This window comes from Leptodactylus fuscus, chromosome 1 (assembly GCF_031893055.1).
Source record: "Leptodactylus fuscus isolate aLepFus1 chromosome 1, aLepFus1.hap2, whole genome shotgun sequence".
Classification (NCBI taxonomy): Eukaryota; Metazoa; Chordata; class Amphibia; order Anura; family Leptodactylidae; genus Leptodactylus; species Leptodactylus fuscus.
This window is the reverse complement of record NC_134265.1, coordinates 105,016,385-105,028,945: the sequence shown is the minus strand read 5'-3', so window position 1 is coordinate 105,028,945 and position 12,561 is coordinate 105,016,385. Positions and strand designations below refer to the sequence as shown.

The window sequence follows — 12,561 nt, the reverse complement described above, 5'->3', positions numbered from 1 at the left end:
AGTAGACTTTGTCGGAGAGTAGTTGGGACAAACAGCTTGTTTCTAGGTATCTTGGAAGGTGCAGCGTGTTGCGCTTCGATCAAGGCTTTCTCCAATTTCGTGCCCAATACTGCTACCACCACTCCATCCCCAAGAATAGTGGCCGGCGCCTCTCGTTCCTCCTCAGTCGACATATACCGGGATAAAGCATCAGCCTTAACATTCTTTGAACCCGGCACATAAGTCACGGTAAAATGGAACCGCGCAAAAAATAGAGCCCATCTGGCCTGCCGTGCATTTAATCTCTTCGCCGACCCAAGATAAATCAAATTCTTGTGGTCAGTAAATACCTGGACTGGCCTTCTGGCCCCCTCCAGGAAATGACGCCAATGTTCGAACGCTAGTTTTATTGCCAGTAGTTCTCTATCTCCGATGTCATAATTCCGTTCAGAGGCAGAGAATTTCTTAGAAAAGAAGGCACAGGGATGCGTACCCTCCTCGAACTCCTGAGAAAGTACTGCACCCACCCCCACCGAGGAGGCATCCACCTCCACTCGGAAGGCCAACCTCTCATCCGGCTGTCTCAAAATGGGAGCGGAGGAGAATCGCTTCTTCAATTCTTCAAACGCGGCTAGCGCCTCTGGCGACCACTTAGCACAGTCAGCCCCCTTCTTAGTCAAGTCCGAGATGGGTTTCACAACCTCAGAAAATCCCTTAATAAACTGGCGATAATAGTTGGAGAATCCCAAGAACCGTTGGACCGCCTTTAGGTTCTCAGGTCGCGGCCACTCCAAGACTGCCCTGACCTTCTCAGGATCCATCTCGAACCCCTTGTCCGATAGGATATAGCCAAGGAAACATAATTTATTGACCGCGAACACACATTTCTCCAGCTTAGCACTTAATTGGTTAACCCTCAGGAGATTTAAAACCTCTCTCACTCTCTCCCAATGAGTCTCCAAATCCGGGGTGTAAATGAGTATATCGTCCAGATAGACCACAACCCCCCTCCCTATGACGGCACTTAGTACATCATTAATAAAATTCTGAAAAAACGCGGGCGCATTGGTTAGACCGAAAGGCATCACCAGATTCTCAAAGTGTCCTAGGGGTGTGTTAAACGCTGTTTTCCACTCATCCCCCTTCTTGATTCTCAGCAAGTTATACGCCCCACGTAAATCTATTTTACTAAACCAGCGAGCTCCCGTAATCTGGCTGAAAAGATCCGAGATCAACGGGATGGGATAGGGATTCCGCACCGTGATTTTATTAATCTCCCTAAAATCCAAACAAGGGCGCAACCCTCCATCTTTCTTCTTTACAAAGAAAAACCCCACTGCTACTGGGGACTTAGATGGGCGAATATGCCCCACCTCTAGACTCCCCTCAATATACTCTTTGAGCGCCTCCCTCTCCGGAATAGTGAGATTGTACAACCTTGTCTTGGGTAACACTGCATTAGGTATAAATTTAATCGAGCAATCATAGGTGCGATGTGGTGGTAATGTCTTGGCTGCCCTTTCCTCAAAGACCTCCCTGAACTCACATATTTCTTGAGGCAAATTGTCTATAGACAAAGACATCACGGATATGGGCAGACATCGACCATTACACCCATGCCCCCAAGAAACTACTGTCTCGGTCTCCCAGTTGATAATAGGGTTATGCTGCTTCAGCCAGGGCCACCCCAACACTACTTGTGCTGGTAATTTAGACAACAAGAACAAGTCAATCTCTTCCCTGTGGCCACCCACAATAAACTCCAGACCCTCCACCTGTTTGGAGATGACAGATTGCTGTAGAGGGGTCTTATCAATAGCCCACACCGGTATCTGAGACTTCAAGACCAAAGGACTCACCCTTAGTTGCTCACAAAACTCTGAGTCAATAAGGTTGACTGCCGAACCACAATCAACCAAAATCCGGCACTTCTGCCCATTTACCCATCCATCAAGGGTCAACCCGGCAGTCTGAGTACAGGAAATATGCACACCTCCCTCCTTAGTAGGTTTTCTCCCCTTACTCTCAATAGACCTGGGGTTATTACCCTCCTTGGCGAACCATTCTCTGGAGGGGCACACCCTTGCTAAATGTCCCATTCCTCCACACACAAAACAGCGTACTGTGCGGGACCCTTCACTCTTGGGTCTAGCACTTCGCACAGTGGCCCCAATCTGCATGGGTTGGTCCCCCGGGTCCTCTCCAAAAACAGAGAATTGAGGAGGGCTAAGCCCCCCAGGACTCTTGTCTCCACGCTCCCGGAGGCGCCGTCCAACTCTAATTGCCAGCTGCATGGCCTCATCTAGATCTCCAGGAACAGGGTGAGAAACTAGATGATCTTTAACCTGGTCCGAGAGCCCTGTCTCAAACTGACTAAGTAGAGCGGGGTCATTCCAGTGTACTTCTGCTGCCCACCTACGAAACTCTGTGCAATATTTCTCTATAGCGTGATCCCCTTGCACCACACGTCGTAGGTTATACTCAGCCGTGCGTACCCTGTCTGGGTCGTCATACAGTAACCCCATTGTGGAGAAAAACGCCTCTACAGTTAGTAAGCAAGCTGAGTCGGCTGGTAACGAATGTGCCCAGATGAGGGGATCATCTCTCAATAAAGTAATAATAATCCCAACTCTCTGTACCTCAGAACCGGAGGAAAACGGCCGTAGCCGGAAATACAAAAGACAGTCCTTTTGAAATCGGAAAAAATCTGACCTCTTACCTCGGAAGGGTTCAGGTAAGCTGACTTTTGGCTCCAGAGGCCGACCCACAGGGGCGCTACTCACCTGCCTCTGTATGCCCTCCACCTGAGAGGCTGTGTGTTGAGCCAACTGCTGTACTTGAGATACGCCAGAAGCTTGGATGGCATCCATTCGTAGCTTGATCCCCTCCATCTCAGTGGAGATCTGCTGCACCGCCTGGTACAACTGTTTCAGGTCCGTCATAATGCAAACGAACCTTTCCCTTTTTTTTTTTTTTTTTTTTTTTACCGGCTGAGTGTACTGTTATGTCAGTCCAGGTAGCTGCAACGGGGCTAAGGGATTGCAGTAGGGAATCTCGCCCTGCACTACTCCCACTAGCTAACCCGGTCCCTGCCTCACGGGTGTAGGTCGGCTGTTCTCAGGCTAAACCTGACCCCGACAGCTCCTCTCTCACTGACACCGTAGGCCTAGAGGGAAGTGGGAGAAGGAATGCCCTATAAGATCTCTAGGGACTGGAGACTAAAGGGGGTCACCCCTAACGAACAAGTGAAGCTGCTACTGACAGGGACTGACAAGGGTGTGCGCTGACTAACAACACAAGCAGCACACAGGAAACATGTAGGAAAGGAATTCCCCAAACCAATATGGGAAGGAACCGTACACTAGGAAACAAACACAGGGAAACTGAGTAGAAATCAAAGGATAAGGCAATTCACTCACACAGTCAATTATACACGGAGGGAGGATTGGTGAACACAGAAGGGAAAACACACAAACCAACTTGTTCACCCAAAACCTCCCAAAAACCAACCACGGAACTTCCTCTATCCAAGATAACCACCTACTCCTCCTGCTAAGGCCTAGCTCTGTAAAAGCGACACTCAGCACAGAACCATGGGAGGCATGGGTTTAAATACAGAGTAGAGACCACTCCTCCCAGGTGCAAATGGGAGGACAGACTAATGAACCAGGAAATCAAGCTGCCTACCAACAGTGCGTGCGAGCAAGTCAGAAGGTGTGCACCAATACCCACGACACAAAATACTCCTAACAGAAAAGTTCTTTGGACCAAACCATCCAAACCCAAAATGAAGAGAATCTTTGGAGGTTCCCCCAGTGGTGAACCTAGCCTTTCTGCTGCCCGAAGTGGACGACAGAAAGGCGCCCCCCCGGGGGGAAGGGGGTGCACTAGTGGTAACATTACAGTGATACAGTGCGTAACATGATAGTACTCATCCATAGAAGATTACTGGGGGGACTTTCCTCCCTGCTCTCACAGTACAGAGCTATAGGCGCTGCTGTGAAGAACGGCGTTCCTGACTGACTGTCAGGAACGCCCTTCTGACGGTGAAGAGCTACGGTACCAGCACCAATAGCTCTTCACCTGGGGCACAGATCGTGAAAGCTGATAGTGCGCTGAATTCAGTGCACTGTCGGCTTTCCAGCGGTATATAAAACCGCATGTGCCCCAACTCATGAAAGGTCCTCTTTATATAGTGCTCCTTATTAATATACCCCCTTATATTAATAATACCCCTAATAGCCCTTATATAAATAACTCCTGTTATTAAATACAGTGCCCCCCCCTAATGACCCATTAAATACCCACAACTCGCCTAAACAAAAAAAAAAAAGGTATACTCACGTACCTAAGAGTGCTTGATGCAGCCAGCGTCTGCTCTTCATTAGCCAGGATCACAGCGCACAGGATGTCTGCTAGGTCTCAGCGTAGGAGGTTCGTGATGTCATTGTCTACAGCAACATGGCATTAGTTTTAAATAGATTGGTGTCTTGCAGACTATTTAACAGCGCAGCCACTGGAGGGGCAGCATATAATAATGGTCTGGAGCAAATCACGGAGACCAGTGCTCCTCTATGCCGCCCGCCCCGATAGTGCCTCCTGGGGCCATCGCCTCATTAGAGGTGTGGCCCTGGGTTCCCCCATCTCTAAAATTAGAGGGATTGTGCTGTTATGAACAATTATCCCCTATCCACAGGTAGGGGAAAAACGTCCAATTGCTGGGATCCTAATCCCCCAATGATGAGGAGGATGGGGGACCAATAGTGAGTGTCGTTCACACAAACATACTGGAGCTTCATTCAAAGGGAGGTGTTAGGGGACTTTGGGTCCCCAGTCCTCCTGATCACTCGGGGAAACAGCAATCGGGGCCCCAATGATCAAACACTTGTCCCCTGTCTTGTGGATAGGTTATAAGTGTCCATAATTGGACAATCCCTTTGACCTTTGTATCTCACATCCATATTCTCATTATTCTGCAATCTTCACCTGAAAATTTTTTTTTCCTTTATCTATTTTTTTTTCTCACAGGAGACTACAGTAGCAAATGCACTTAAAATATTCTGGCTAGATTAACTCTGCCCTTGTCTCCTGCTGACAAACTCCTCTGCAATCTATCCTTTACACTACACGTCCTCTGTTCCTCTTATTCTCCCTCTATGTCATTCCCTTTGCTAGCTGCCCATCACACAAACAATACATTTAATTCCTCTCCTCTACCATAAAAAACCTATCCAATTCTGCTCTATACTACATGTCTTCTCTAATTCACAGATGTCACCAATTTTTGCTCTGCCAGTGATATCCTGATCACCTCCTCACATACTCATATACTAATAATTTTCTCTGTCTCCCCCCACCTTAGAATTTAGTCTTGGTATCCAATGTTCTCCTATTCTCTAAACCTTCAAACACTAACTGAAAACCTTCCTCATCCTAGAAGTGTATAACATGTCCTAGAGGGTATAAACTAATAAAAAAAAAAAAAAAAATGCAAAAGAGTTATAAATGTGCCAATTCATTATGAAATGTACGCCTTATAACACTTTTGGCCCAGATCACTCCAGCTATCTTCTTTACTTAGACTGGCATGAGATATGCAAGCCTTAGTAAATGTGTGCCAATGTTCCTTAATATCTCAGTTGAATCACTTGTTGTTATAATACAGTTAGTGCAATATCATGTCGATAAAATAGGAAATAAATAATATTTTCGAAGAACTCTATTTATGTTAGCTCAAAAAATCACTTGGACACTTCTTCCGACATTTCACGGATATGTCAGAAAATGTCAAGTTCAACCGGATTTTTACTGTGCATAGTTTTGATATATAGGATCCTATATATATAGGATATACTGTATATATATATATATATATATATATATATATATATATATATACATACACTCACCGGCCACTTTATTAGGTACACCATGCTAGTAACGGGTTGGACCCCCTTTTGCCTTCAGAACTGCCTCAATTCTTCGTGGCATAGATTCAACAAGGTGCTGGAAGCATTCCTCAGAGATTTTGGTCCATATTGACATGATGGCATCACACAGTTGCCGCAGATTTGTCGGCTGCACATCCATGATGCGAATCTCCCGTTCCACCACATCCCAAAGATGCTCTATTGGATTGAGATCTGGTGACTGTGGAGGCCATTGGAGTACAGTGAACTCATTGTCATGTTCAAGAAACCAGTCTGAGATGATTCCAGCTTTATGACATGGCGCATTATCCTGCTGAAAGTAGCCATCAGATGTTGGGTACATTGTGGTCATAAAGGGATGGACATGGTCAGCAACAATACTCAGGTAGGCTTTGGCGTTGCAACGATGCTCAATTGGTACCAAGGGGCCCAAAGAGCGCCAAGAAAATATTCCCCACACCATGACACCACCACCACCAGCCTGAACCGTTGATACAAGGCAGGATGGATCCATGCTTTCATGTTGTTGACGCCAAATTCTGACCCTACCATCCGAATGTCACAGCAGAAATCGAGACTCATCAGACCAGGCAACGTTTTTCCAATCTTCAATTGTCCAATTTCGATGAGCTTTTGCAAATTGTAGCCTCAGTTTCCTGTTCTTAGCTGAAAGGAGTGGCACCCGGTGTGGTCTTCTGCTGCTGTAGCCCATCTGCCTCAAAGTTCGACGTACTGTGCGTTCAGAGATGCTCTTCTGGCTACCTTGGTTGTAACGGGTGGCTATTTGAGTCACTGTTGCCTTTCTATCAGCTCGAACCAGTCTGGCCATTCTCCTCTGACCTCTGGCATCAACAACGCATTTCCGTCCACAGAACTGCCGCTCACTGGATGTTTTTTCTTTTTCGGACCATTCTCTGTAAACTCTAGAGATGGTTGTGCGTGAAAATCCCAGTAGATCAGCAGTTTCTGAAATACTCAGACCAGCCCTTCTGGCACCAACAACCATGCCACGTTCAAAGGCACTCAAATCACCTTTCTTCCCCATACTGATGCTTGGTTTGAACTGCAGGAGATTGTCTTGACCATGTCTACATGCCTAAATGCACTGAGTTGCTGCCATGTGATTGGCTGATTAGAAATTAAGTGTTAACGAGCAGTTGGACAGGTGTACCTAATAAAGTGGCCGGTGAGTGTATATATATATATATATATATATATATATATATATATATATATATATATATATATATATATCCTATATTTGTCCCACTGCAATTCACTACAACTGGGTTCCCACACATAGATACATACTGAATAACCATCAAGTGGCAGCGTAACAGAAAATCATGTTAAACATCCCGTGACAGAGTAATGCAAAATTGTGTTTTACTTACGTCTCACCAGGTATGGAAGGGGGCATTCAAAAAAACAGTACGCTTCCCTGTGAGCCCCATTGTATAACAGTGTACATATGTAGCAAGTGTTTGGAACCAAAACCGTAGCAAAGGAAGCCAAATAATAAGTATTAGGAAGATCTGCATCTTCCTGAAAATAAAATGAATATTATACAGTAGTAATTCCATATGCAATATATGCAGGTATGCAGTTATCTTGTAAACCTCATGTAGTATATAGACAAATATGTCAATGCGAATAGCACCCAGAATGTTACGAATGTATACCTTGTGATTAGATATAATTATTAAATCATATACGTATATAATCCTAAAATATATCTGGAAATAAAGTAAGTAAATCTACAAAAAAAAGATAAAGTATAAAAAAAACTGTTGATTTTATCCATAGAGAAACTTTTATAATATATTGAGTGAAAGTAATGGAAATTAAAGGTGACGGCGTAGGAAGAACACAGAAAATGACTTGACATATGAAAGGAGAGAAGAAGAGATTGTCTAGTCAGAGCTCATTCTCAGGATGAGTTGTGACTGTGAGGCAAGATGAATAATAAGGGACATAATGAAGCAATAAGACTGAGGACGCTTTGCATTTGCTGAGGATTATGGCACATCTGGGCTAGGGTTAGGGAAGAAGGCTGGATGCCAGCACATGAAAAACTGCTACCAGTCAAGATGTTACACTGTACTAGCTTATTACTTAGAGAAATGTAAAACGGAATCAGGCATTTGTACGTTCCTGCTATACACAACTGACATTCTGGTTGTGCTTTGAGATATTTTTAATACATTTTAATATTCACTAAATGCATGGTAAATATAGTCAATCAAAATGTATTACAGGTTTACAAGTTAATTTATAGTACATGGTGTATTCAGAAAGGGGTTAAGGAGCATCAAGGCATTACTTTGATACAGGATTGGATAGCCCATATAGTTAATTGGTAAATAATATAAAGCCAATCCTAAAAAGGACCTTTTCCTAAAGAAAACCTCTTGGCAAAGCTGAGGAGGTGGCACATTCATCAGAGCTTCAAAGAATGCCAAAGAATAAATGTGTTCTACACTTCAAGCCATGTACTAGGCATAACACAATGTCAACACGTGTTATGTATTGCGTTCATTTAAAGACAGCCAATCATCAAAATGTTCGTTTTGCTGTTTATACTGGATCTAAGTTGTTGAAAAGGGTGCAGTCGCACCGGGGCCCAGGAGCCTTAGGGGGCCCATAAGCAGTGGCATCAGTATTGCAGCTTCCATCTGGCCCATAAGCCAAGGAAACTCACATATTACCCTAACTACACTAAGGGGGCATTCACACTACATATACTGAAGCTTATTCTGAACGTAAAACACGTTCAGAATAAGCGGTGTATAAAGCAACTCCATTCATTTCTATGGGAGCCGGCATACGAGCGCTCCCCATAGAAATGGATGGGCTGCTTCTTTCACTATGAGCAATCCCATTGAAGTGAATGGGAAGTGCCGGCGTGTACGGCTCGGCATGAGCAGAGCTTGCCGTACACGCCGGCACTTCCCATTCACTTCAATGTGACTGCTCATAGTGAAAGAAGCAGCCCATTCATTTCTATGGGGAGCACTCGTATGCCGGCTCCCATAGAAATGAATGGAGCTGCTTTATACGCCGCTTATTCTGAACGTGTTTTACGTTCAGAATAAGCTTCAGTATACGTAGTGTGAATGCCCCCTTAGGGTGATTACACTCCTGAGCACTCGTAACCATCACTATCAAGAATTCGCTGTAGGGATGAGGTTGGGGCCCAGACAAAAGATTGCATTGGGACCCACAAGACTTTAGTTACACCACTGACTGCTTGTTTTCTACTTTAAGACATTTCCTGCTTGCAGTCAATATTTTTCTGAAACCAGAATACTCAGGTTATTCTCTTGTTATTCCAAGTTTTATTCCATCTAATTTATATGTAGTAATGTTCACTTTCCTTCTCATACAAACCAACATATGTAAGCACAACCTCTGCATGGATATGCAAGATATATACAGATATAGATAGATAGATAGATAGATAGATAGATAGATAGATAGATAGATAGATAGATAGAGACTTGATCTTCCTCATTGATAGAGAGTTGGCCTCCACAAAAAATATTTTCTAAGTATAGGTAGCAAAAATGTGTTCCTATGTACTGTACTGTCAGGGGGGGCATTCCTCACAGTTCAGCGTCATTGGGGGGCGGTAAGGAATGCCCCCTCTGACTATACAAGGTTATATTAGAGTACTGTCAGAGAGGGAGGCGTTCCTTACTGCCCAGCGATAATGCTAAGCTGCAAGGCTTGTCCTTCTGACAGTGGGGAGATGTCGGTGCCAAAATTAACAGCAATGATATCATCAGCACCATTGCACATACCAGGAAATCCAGCACACTATTGGCTTTCTAGCAGTATATAATACCATATAAGGATGAGGATACACTCAATAGAAATGACTTCAGTATATACTATAGGCAGCATAAATCCATATTGCCTCTAATTGGTTGCGCCCCCTTTCTTTCACCGACAAACATCATTCGTTGACATGATCATGCTCCATGAAGAAATGAACGCTACCCATCCCTCTTCTCTCCCCACATGTTTGTTACTGGTTATTTACCTTTTTATCCCTCCTTTATGATAGCACTTTCACTTTTAGAGTTGTTATAATATTGTGGTGTTCTGTCCTGTGCATTTTACCCTCAGGATTGTTCATACTGTTCTCATTTTATCTGCTTTTTTGTTCTACCTTTGATGTCATTCAATAAATACTTTTTGAAACTAAAGTAAGACGAGAGTTTCTAGACTGGATACAGTCACAACAGAAGTTATTTTGCAGGGTTAGATAGTAAAGCAGAATGTAAAGATGGCCGCAGTCATAAAAAATATGTTAACTGTTGTCATGGTAATAAGTTGATTGATAGTCTCATAGGGTCATGACATTGGGAAATGTAAATAAGACACTGAAATATTAATTAATGTCTTTGTAAAACCTGAGTCCAATAGTAGTTAATTCATTTGCATACAGTTTCATAATAACAAGAGGTACATACCATAATTGTGCTGCCATGACGATAACAATTAATTCTGCATAAATAAAGGAAAACATGCACAAGTATGTCATTGTTTGCTTTTATTACAACAATTTAAAATGTTGTACCGATACATTGTGTTACCTACTATGTACCTGATTCTGAAGGTCATGCAAACATTGTGATGATACTTTGTAATACAAAGGCTGGGAAATTATTACACTACATTACCTTACAATTAAATCCCGCTCAGTTGTGAGACATGGTTTACTGTGCTGGTATAAAGTACTTACAAAATAAATTCTATGGTGGACCAAGCTGGACGCACTAAAGTCATAATATTGTCTCAAAATAAGGTACAACACATATTCCACGGAAGGAATAGAATATCCAAAGTATTACAATACTGGGGCAACACGGTGGCTTAGTGGTTAGCACTGCAGCCTTGCAGTGCAGGAGTCCTAAGGTTTGAATCCTACCAGGAATATCACCTGCAAGGAGTTTGCATGTTCTCCCTGTGTTTGCGTGAATTTCCTCCCATTCTGCAAAGACATACTGATGGGGGGAGGGGAAGAATTACAATACTGTCTAAAAATTTTAGGTAGGTGTGAAAAATGACACAAAGCAAAAGTGCTTTCAAAAATAGAAGTATTAATAATTTATTTTTGCAAATTGACCAAATTGAGTGAATGAGCAAAAAAGAAATCTAAATCAAATCAATACTTAGTATCTCGAAAGGAAGGTTGTTCCAAACATCTTGTATAAGGAAAAATATATCTTTGTACCGTCGCATAGATTTATGTCCTTCTTCAAGAACTAGGCATCACATCACCAATCAAAGGGACCATAAAAACTCAGAGGGCCATCCTCCGAACTGATAATTTGTTTTTTAACTGATCTATATTTATTTGTGTGTATACTGCTTTCCATCACCTGTCTCACCGAACACTTGATTCCTGTGCCCTTTTTGTGTATAAATATGCATGCCTTCAGAAATTGTGTCATACCATGCCTGATGAAGAGACCTAGTAGTCTCGAAAGCTTGCAATCTGTCATCATTTTTGTTAGCAATTAAAAAGGTATCAGCTACTGAAGACTCTCAATCTTTATATACCAAACATCTTGGTGTACTAAGCACAAATCTTGGATATAGAATTACTTAAATCCTTTTGTCTCTTCACGTAGTCCAGGACAGACTGAATGATGTTGAGATTAGGGATCTGTGGGGGCAATATCATGACATCCAGGACGCCGCCTCCAAAGGGTGGTCACAAATATTGATATGATTTATATTTCTATTTTGTTCATAGACAAACATAAACTATCAACACTTGTTTTTGAAAAAATTCTTACTTTGAGGAATATGTTCCACAACCTGGCTAAAACTTTTACAGAATACTGTAGCTTTTCTTAGATTCCAATAGCCAAAGTATATGTTTTTTTTTGTTTGTTTTTTTTTTAAATGTAAGCCAGCAGTAAGATGCCATTCTCAGTTGTAAAGATGATGGTCACAAAGCAAGACAGAGTATCAAAGAATTCTTTAAGAGATCAAATAATATATAATGTACGGCATAAAATGAGTGTGACCAGCCCTCTGAAGCCCCCATTACATGCATAAATCCCTTGCTTTCCTATTCTCACATTCAGCATAGGATAAAACATTGAGCAGAGGGGATTTTAGGCACTATAACATTAGCCTAATAGGCCCCTGTGAGACCCTTAATAAGCAAATACAACTTTTAAAAAAACAATCCATTGTTCACTTATCTATCTCCCTACAGGGAGCCAGCTTCAGCTTTTCAGAAGGTATGGTGATAAAGGAACATCTCAGCAAATTGAAAAACTACCGTATGTCTCAGATAACTGCAGTGGTACTTACCAACATCATATGTCATTTTCTGAATGTGCTATGTTATATTTACAAAAATATGTTCTAGAGATGTAATATTGAAAAACATTCACTGTATTAAAAAATACAATAAGGTTGCATTCTAATTAAAGTCCAGCAGCAAATTGTGTAGCCATGTGGTACAGGGAACTCCTGTCATGTGACCAAAGATTGCTGTGTCAACTTGTAAGTAAATGGAGTCACATTGATTTGACCGTGACTTCTAGATTCAGCACTGGTCGCAGAAAGATTGAGCATGCAGTTGCAGCATCCTCAGAGTTGTAATGCAAGTCCATTTACATACATT

At 42.6% G+C, this 12,561-nt stretch overlaps 1 protein-coding gene across 1 annotated transcript in view; it reads left to right on the top strand.

The window, feature by feature from the left end:
• GALNT9 (polypeptide N-acetylgalactosaminyltransferase 9) overlaps positions 1-12,561 on the top strand; it is a 243,539-nt gene that overhangs the window by 26,667 nt on the left and 204,311 nt on the right. The window lies entirely within an intron of this gene.